The sequence below is a fragment of the Podarcis cretensis genome, assembly GCF_951804945.1.
Source record: "Podarcis cretensis genome assembly, chromosome: 13".
NCBI classification, from domain to species: Eukaryota; Metazoa; Chordata; class Lepidosauria; order Squamata; family Lacertidae; genus Podarcis; species Podarcis cretensis.
In genome coordinates this window covers 11,143,495-11,152,666 of record NC_137182.1, presented here as the reverse complement: position 1 = coordinate 11,152,666, position 9,172 = coordinate 11,143,495, and the positions used below count along the sequence as shown (strand labels likewise).

General features: G+C 50.0%; 1 protein-coding gene across 1 annotated transcript in view; it reads left to right on the top strand.

The window, feature by feature from the left end:
• The first annotated feature begins 2,084 nt into the window (after nt 1–2,084).
• CCDC122 (coiled-coil domain containing 122) overlaps nt 2,085–9,172 on the top strand; it is a 31,982-nt gene continuing 24,894 nt past the window's right edge. The window contains exon 1 of the mRNA XM_079950014.1: nt 2,085–2,102. The gene's annotated coding sequence lies outside the window, so the exon portion shown is untranslated. The remainder of the gene's footprint in view (nt 2,103–9,172) is intronic.

Below are 9,172 nucleotides of genomic sequence, written 5' to 3'. Positions count from 1 at the left end.
AAACAAAGCCATTTCCGACCTGGGAGGAGAGGGGGTTGCGGGCTAATCCCTCCCACACACGCGGGGGCTGGCCCTTTGCCCCCGTGTGAACAGGGAATCCCCGGGTGTGCCTTCGACCCAGCCCTGCCGGGGAGGCAGGGCCTAGCCTATTTAAGGCCAGGCACGCCCGGGGACCGCCCTCTTTCCCCTTTCCAGCCGAGCGGTTTTCCCATCCCACCCACCCTTTAGGCTTAGCTAGCTATGACCTTGCTATGGACTTCGGTTGGTCGCCGCAAGGGGCCTGGTAGGAATTTTTCCAATTTGGTGCACTTCGAGCCTTTTGGTTTTTTCGCCTGCCTCGTAGCAAACGTCACAACTTCCGCAGTATTGGCGGTTAGGCATTGGCAGGGGGTTAATTGTTATGCAAATGAATGGGGGGAAGGAAGCGCCATCACCTTCCCCCAATGGAAAGGGTAGTCCGGTAGAGGACTCCAGGGGGCGTTGCCTTGTCCAAAACCTAGGGAGGTAAGGGCCTCCGGAACGCCCCCGAGCGGTGACACCCATGGGATCCTAGTTGGCGTACTTCAACAGGACTCCCATGGCTTGTGGATAACCCTTCCCAGTCTCCATGCCGGGTAGTCGATAGGAGCCAATGCCTAAGGCCAATACCTTTCAATTCTGTAATCAATAAAGTTGTGGCCTTTTTATGCCCACTGACCTTAAATAATGTGTCCAGTGTCTTCATTTCACATGGGGGAGGGGACTTGCCACGCAATTCAAGGCCTTGGAGAGCCTAACTGGAAATGCCAGAAAACTCTGTCTTGGTGTGAGGTGGCAGAAGAAGAACGAGGAGGAGGAGGAGGAGGAAGAGGAAGAGGAGGAAGACAGTCTGGAATCTGACTTGGGAAACTGGCTGCCCTGCTGTGGGGGTCAATTCCCTCCTGCTGTAAGATCTGGACCCCCTCCATGCAGACTGAAGATGTAAACAGGTGAATAAAGCGTATTTCTTAAAGCAAGGACAGTCTCTGCCATGTCTCAGTGTCCCACCCTGTTTGAAGTACTTGAGCTTTCCGTTCTTCGTTCCTAGGAAACCAGGGAAAGAAAGCTGCAGGTTCCTCATCCCTGTTCTAAAAAGCAGGTGTCTTCCCCCAAACGATCCTGGGAATTGTAGTTTGTCAGGGGTTCTGGGGATTGTAGGTCCGTGAGTGGGAAGCTGCAATGCCCCAGATCGTTTGTGGAACATCATGTGCTTTAAAGGCTCATTGGATGCCCTTTTCAACATGGAATTGCCGAGTTGGGAGGGACCCTGAGGGTCATCTAGACCAGCCCCCTTCAATGCAGGAGTCTCAGCTAAATCATCAATGGCAGATGGCCATCCCACCTCTGCTGAAAAACCTCCAAGGAAGGAGAGTCTACTGCCTCCTGAGGAATTTCTTCCCACTGTCAAACACCTCTTGCTGTCAGAAAGTTCTTCCTGAAGTTGAGTTGGCATCTCCTTTTTGTAGCTTGAAGCCATGGCTTCAGGTCCTAAGGGCTTCTGGAGCAGGAGAAAACAAGCTTCCTCCCTGTGACGGCCCTTGAGATATGGTCAGGGCTGCATGGTGTGGCTCTCATATCCATGTCCTGAGGGACAGAGAGCAAAACGTTTCTCTCTCCCCTTTCTCCAGCCCATGCAGAATTGCAAGGGGTCAGTGCATCTGGCTGGTAAGAAGATGGTCAGAGTTTGGAGCCCATCCAGGGCTGGCTGTGGGCAGGATCCTGGAATTGCTGGGGGTTAGACTAGTTGACCCTTGGGATCCCTTCCAACTCTACCATCAAGCAGCCAAAGGAAGGGGCGGGGGAGCAAGATGCAGAACCAGGGGATGCACAACCACACACCCCAACAGCCCCCTCTGGCCTGATCCATGGTGGAGGCCAAGCACATTGACCCCCTGATTTTATTTTTCTTAAATCAGCTGCCTGGCAACCCAGCAGCCTGGCCCCTGTTTGCCAGCTGATGTCACAAAGTGCTGCTTTGCAAGCAAGCCTTATATTCCCCTGCAAGAGGGATGCCTGTCAGGTGACGGTGAGACACTTGGCAAGCCAAGTGTTCCCATCAACAATTATGAGAGGGAACTCTGAAGGTAAGAGGAGCTCTGAGGCCCAGAGGAGAGGAGTGGCATAGAAATAGCATTTGTTGTTGTTTAGTCGTTTAGTCGTGTCCGACTCTTCGTGACCCCATGGACCAGAGAACGCCAGGCACTCCTGTCCTCCACTGCCCCCCGCAGCTTGGTCAGACTCATGCTGGTAACCTCGAAAACACTATCCAACCATCTCGTCCTCTGTCGCCCCCTTCTCCTTGTGCCCTCCATCTTTCCCAACATCAGGGTCTTCTCCAGGGAGTCTTCTCTTCTCATGAGGTGGCCAAAGTACTGGAGCCTCAGCTTCACAATCTGTCCTTCCAGTGAGCACTCAGGGCTGATTTCCTTCAGAATGGAGAGGTTTGATCTTCTTGCAGTCCATGGGACTCTCAAGAGTCTCCTCCAGCACCATAATTCAAAAGCATCAATTCTTCGGCGATCAGCCTTCTTTATGGTACAGCTCTCACTTCCATACATCACTACTGGGAAAACCATAGCTTTAACTATACGGACCTTTGTTGGCAAGGTGATGTCTCTACTTCTCAAGATGCTGTCTAGGCCTGTCATTGCCCTTCTCCCAAGAAGCAGGCGTCTTTTAATTTCGTGGCTGCTGTCACCATCTGCAGTGATCATGGAGCCCAAGAAAGTAAAATCTCTCACTGCCTCCATTTCTTCCCCTTCTATTTGCCAGGAGGTGATGGGACCAGTAGCCATGATCTTCGTTTTTTTGATGTTGAGCTTCAGACCATATTTTGCACTCTCCTCTTTCACCCTCAATAAAAGGTTCTTTAATTCCTCCTCACTTTCTGCCATCAAGGTTGTGTCATCTGCATATCTGAGGTTGTTGATATTTCTTCCGGCAATCTTAATTCCGGCTAGGGATTCATCCAGCCCAGCCTTTCGCATGAAGAAATAGCATTATTATTATTATTATTATTATTATTATTATTGGCATCACCTGTCCCTGGCTTGCCTTGTCCACAGTTGTTGATAGCTTGGCAGGTCCTCAGCTACGGTCCCCAAATGATATTTTCTGTTGTGAATAACTGGTTGGTAACTTCCTCTGTTTTTACAGTGGTACCTCAGGTTATGTACTTAATTGGTTCCAGAAGTCCGTTCTTAAGCTGAAGCCTTCTTAACCTGAAGCGGACTCCCGCGTCCCCAATAAAACAGTACAAAATGAAAATGTGTTTTTTGCCTTACCTGCGCTGATGTTTGGAAGGGGGCTGAGGGTCCTCTTCCACAATCACAATCGGCTTGGCTCCCGGCATTCGTGGAGGCCTCAGAGAGCTCCGTAGGGTCCGCGGATGTTGAGGCTTGGCTCCAGGCAGTGGCGTAGCGTGGGTTGTCAGCACCCGGGGCAAGGCAAGTAATTTGCGCCCCCTAACCCGTGGATTTGCGCCCCCTAACCTGTGGATTTGCGCCCCCTAACCCTAACCCCCAGATGTTGCGCCCGGTGCGGCCGGGCCCCCCTGCACCCCCCACGCTATGCCACTGGCTCCAGGACTCTGCAGGCCCCGCGGATGTCAGCCTGAAGTGAAGGCTGTGGGATGGGGAGTGTTGGTACAGAGAGGAGAACCCCCATTGGAGGACAGTGGAGAATCTTGATTCTGCAGCCCAATGATGGCCAACATGCCTTTGAGCAGCAGCGGCAGCATTTGTCCTCCCTGTGCAGGAGGGTGAGAAGGTGACTTTGGGAGCTGATGTGGGAGCTGATATTTTGCATGGAGTGCCTCCGATTCTGAGCACCAAAGGAAAAGCTTCTTCATCCTACTGTGCCAGTTCAAGTATGAGGTTTCCCTACTGATTAACCCAAATCTGGCTTTGAAAGGGTTAAGCCTGCCAGAAGGATGGTAAATTTAGAAACCAAAATAGAAGGAAGGAAGGAAGGAAGGAAGGAAGGAAGGAAGGAAGGAAGGAAGGAGAGATAAGAAGAAATTCTGCTTCTCTTCCTCATGGAGCTTCGCCTCCAACATCTCAACATATTTCGCATAACCCCTCAACCCCTGGGAGCTCCAATATGGGAAGGTAATGGTTCTTTCATGCCCAGGGAATGGCAGGTGGAGGTGATGATTTATTAAATTTCTCTGCCCCCCTTCATGCCGGCCGTTTCAGGGACAGAACCCTCCAGGTCCGAAGGCCTCCTTTGCAGCCTCCATTCTAAAGGTGGAAAGGAGCCCAGAGACCCCTTAGACGCCCAGCGAGAAGCCGAGGGAGACAGAGCTTTGCAAGCAGAGGCTGCTGCTCCTGGAAAGGTCTGGCTGCTTCTGTGGGAGCCATTGGCAGCAGCTCCGTCCACCCCAGAAGAGCCTGCAGGCTGGTGAGCGCTATTGGCTAGCCCTGGAGCGTCAATCAGCCAGCTAGGGAGGGAGGGCCGGCTCAACTTGCGAGGTGCCTAGCCAGGTAGGCTGAGCAAGACAAGCAGGTTAGGGTGAGGGGAATAACTTTTGCATTTTATTACTTCTGCCTTCAAGAACGTGACCAAAGGCATCGCAAAGGGAGCAGGGGACTCTGTACCCCCAAAAGGGAACCATTCCGTCTTTGGAAGGTGTTATGTACTGAGTTGAATAGGATCCAAAAGGCAGCAGCCTGATTGGTCCTAGAACAATAGGAGCCAGAATGCAGCAGTCTGATTGGTCCACAGGAGCCACCCAATCCAGCTCCAGGTGGAAGGAAATCCGCAACCTGATTGGCCTACAGGAGAATCCCGGAATTAGCCAATCACGTGGGGCCCATTGTGTAAATAATGTATATAAAGCAGACATTCTGGGGGAACTTCCATTCCTCCTCACCACTAGGAGCTGAATAAAGAGCACGAAATCTACTCTCAACCCCAAGTATATTTCACTGGCGACAAGGATGGGATCCCGCTGAGCTGACCGCCACACACAGCACCGCAGCACCGCCACCTGCCGCACCGCTGCTTTGCACCGTGTATCCAGGCTTCAGCTCCGGGACCCAAGGAACTCAGAATGGCAACCGACAGCAGCTTCTCGCCGTTCAACCCAGCATCCGGAGACTGGGAAGCGTACGCCTCCCGTTTCACCTTCCTCTTAGAAGCCGAAGGGGTCACCAATGAAGAAGACACCAAGAAGAGGGCGATATTCTTCAGCGTCTGCGGAGAGGAGACATTCGAAATCGCCCAGGCTGTCCTTCCGCATGAAGACGTCGCTACTGTTCCTTACAATACAATACAATAATGGAACGGCTGAAGGGGCACACCTTGCGCAGCCCGATTCCCCAGGAGGAGCTCCAGCCTCCCTTCTGGCCTTCTTCTGAGAGAGGCTGGTTCTCCATCCTCAGCTGCCTGGGCCTTGGCACCTCAGCTGGAGCCCCCCAGGATGTGGCAGAGCCTTCCTCCGTCTCTGCACAGCTTCTTCCTGGGGCGTAGACTCTCCAAGTGCCCCTCTTTTGCAGGGACTGTCCTGGATTTACAGAAACCGTCTCGGTTCCTGATTTGACCCCAGAATGCCCCACTTTCCCTTAGGATGCCCCTATTTTCATCAGAAAAATGTTGGAGGGTATGGAATTATGTGACTCCTGAGCCACAGAGCAAAGTACCGGTAACTATACAGCCTTTACAGGACATCTGAAGGCAGCCCTGTATAGGTTAAGTTGTTTAGTGTTTAATGTTTTATTATGTTTCTATATATGTTGAAAACAGCCCAGAGTAGCTGGGGCAACCCAGTCAGATGTGTGAGTATAATAATAATAATAATAATACAGTATTACCTCAGGTTACATACGCTTCAGGTTACAGACTCCGTGAACCCAGAAACAGTGCTTCAGGTTAAGAACTTTACTTCAGGATGAGAACAGAAATCGTGCTCCAGCGGAAGCAGCGGAAGCAGAAGGCCCCATTAGCTAAAGTGGTGCTTCAGGTTAAGAACAGTTTCAGGTTAAGTACGGACCTCCGGAACGAATTAAGTACTTAACCTAAGGTGCCACTGTAATAATAATAGCCCAGAGGTCTTTGACTTTTTTGAGTTCACGGCTCCCTTGACCAACTGCAGTCATACCTCGAGTTGAATGTGCTTCGGGTTGAGCACGTTCGAGTTGCGCTCCGCGGCAACCCGGAAGTAACGGAGCGCGTTACTTCCGGGTTTCACTGCTCGCACATGCGCAGATGCTCAAAAATGACGTCACACACATGCGCGGAAGCGGCAAAACGTGACCCGCGCACGAGCAGACGCGCCGTCACGTCTTGCGTTCCGTTCGGGATGCAAACGGGGCTCTGGAACGGATCCCGTTCGCATCCCGAGGTACCACTGTACATTCTTTCTGCGGCAGCCCTGCGAGGCTCAGGAGCCCAGCTATGTCACCCCTTGCCAGCAGAGCTGGCAGCCTCTCGTCCTTTTTCAAACTCCTTCCCTTATGGAGTGTTCCCTCTTCTCTTCTCTTCTCTTCTCTTCTCTTCTCTTCTCTTCTCTACTCTTCTCCTCTCCCCTCTCCTTTGGAGAATGGCTTTGGAGAATGGTTCTCCTCTGGACAACAGCAGCTGCTGCCCCTTCCCTAAAGAGAGGTGCCTTCTCACACTGCCCCACAGGGGCCTGGGCAGCACCCCCAGGCCAGCTCCAGAGGCACCATTTGCCTGGGGAGCTTGTACCCAGGGCTGCTACAATAAACAGCAGTGCAGGACTTTGGGAGGCAGAGACGCAAGAAGGCATCAAGGGGGGGGGGAGAAAGAGTGACAGAGGCCAGTGTTGCTTGCAGCACCCTTGACCATCATTCAAGGCACCAAAGGGTGCCACAGCACCCTGGTTGAAAACCACTGCCCACCCAACAAGCATCAGACATACATCACAGAAAGAGGCAGTCTTGTCTCCTGGCTTGTCTCTTGTCATGATACCTGGCAATGCTTGCTGGTTGCCCTTTCCTGGCCAGTCTGAGCCGTTTCCTTGAAGTGGTAAATACCTCTTGAATCAGTTGTCACAGATCTACCCCTATTTATGTGAGAGGATTATAGCTTTGGAAGGATTTGTAGGTGAAAAGAACTGTTGGGAAAGGTATTTCTTCAACTGCAGAGTAAATATCTGTGGTCATTAAGAGGGTCAAGATGGCTTCGGGATTGCTCTGTGAACTCAAAGAAAGTGTCTCTTTTTTCAGGGAATAGTTTACAGTGGTGCCTCGCAAGACGAAAAGAATCCGTTCCGTGAGTCTCTTCGTCTAGCGGTTTTTTCGTCTTGCAAAGCAAGCCCATTGACGGATTAGCGGATTAGCGCTATTAGTGGTTTAGCGGCTTATCAGCTTAGCGGATAAGCGGCTTAGCAAAAGGGGGGGGGAAGGGGAAAAAACCCGCAGGTACTCGCAAGACATTTTCGTCTTGCGAAGCAAGCCCATAGGAAATTCGTTTTGTGAAGCGCCTCCAAAACGGAAAACTCTTTCGTCTAGCGAGTTTTCCATCTTGCGAGGCATTCGTTTTGCGGGGCACCACTGTATAATTTTTGAATGCTGAAGAATTGGTTTTTCTCTAGGGTGCTTGTCTGCTATGTGTGCACCTTAAGATTTCTGTAACACTCATGCCAACATCTGTTGTCCAGCGCCTGCAAGCCCCCTACTGTGACATCATAGGATGCTTGCAGTGTTGTTGTTTTCCAAAACCCACCAGCACCTGCTCATCAGGAGCAGAACTCAGCAGCTTCTGTGAGTGAACTGAAGGGCTGTTTCTCAGAAGGGGAAACCCTGGGAGAGACTGGGGTTCAAATACCTCCTTATTAAGCTGTGAAGCTAACTGGGTGACCTGGAGCCAGGTTGTGGGGATTAAACGAGAAGGTGAGAACTATGTATGTCATCTTGAGCTCCTTGGAGAAAAAGATGGGATATCAATTCAGACGCCCTCAGAAGGTGGTGGACTCTCCTTCTTTGGAGGTTTCTTATATACAGAGGTTTCTGCTGTAAACTGCCTCCTGTGATGTATGTATGATGATTTTGGGGTGGTCTTTGGCTAAGGGGTTGGGCAATGTCAAAAGTCTTTCAAGGTTCCTGCACACTTTGGTTCAGGGTCTCTCACACCTTGGAAGGAGGGGAGGGTACTCTGTTGCAGCAAAACAATAAAAGATCTGCCTTGCTTTCCACTGGATCCTGCTTCCATCCATTCTTCTCTGACTGATCATGGACTTAGGGTCCCATGGGGAGTTGGGCAGCAAAAGCCAAACCCCATTTTTTTTTAAAATAATATTTATTCAGAATTTTGAAGATTACAAAAAGAAAAAAGAAAAATACAAAAGACAGAAAAAATACAAAAAAATACAATCATTTAGAAAAAGAAAAAGAACAGATTAGACCTTTACATAACTTTCTTCCTTTACTTATTTCCTTGACCTCCTCACACCTCCCATTTTTGTATTCTAGTTCAAATTGTTATTTCAGCAAATCCTTCCAACCTTGTTTTTATCTTAATAATTTGTTTTAATATATTGTAATTTTACGTTCTCTCTTTCATCAATTTCATCAATTCATTTTTACTTAATCCTTTATATCATTTCTACCAAAACCACATAATTTTCTTTTTCCAACATCTTTCTAACAATCCTTAATTTTACAATATTTTTGAAGATATACTTTAATTTTTTCCAATCTTCTTCCACCGACTCTTCTCCTTGGTCCCGGATTCTGCCAGTCATCTCAGCCAATTCCATATATTCCATCACCTTCGTCTGCCATTCTTCCCGGGTAGGTAGATCTTGTGTCTTCCAATACTTTCCAATTTTTACATCACACTGAATTCAGAAGGCTGACTAATAAGCCCACAAGGTTTCAGTGGCAACAATAGTAGTTTTGTTGTTGTTGTTTTTGCAATAAGAAAAGAATAAAATTGTGTACCACACAACTACCGTATTTTTCGCTCTATAAGATGCACCCAACCATAAGATGCACCTAGTTTTTAGAGGTGCTATGATGCTCATGTACTGCTTGTGGGCTTCTCACAGGCATCAAGCTGGCCACTGTGTGGCCACAGTGCTGGCCACTGTCTCCGTGCAGCGCCTCTCCTGCGAAGCGGGAGGAGGAACGGAAGGGGCTCAGCTCTTCCTCCCGCTTCGCTGAAGGGGCGCTGTGCAGCTCTCCCTCTCTGT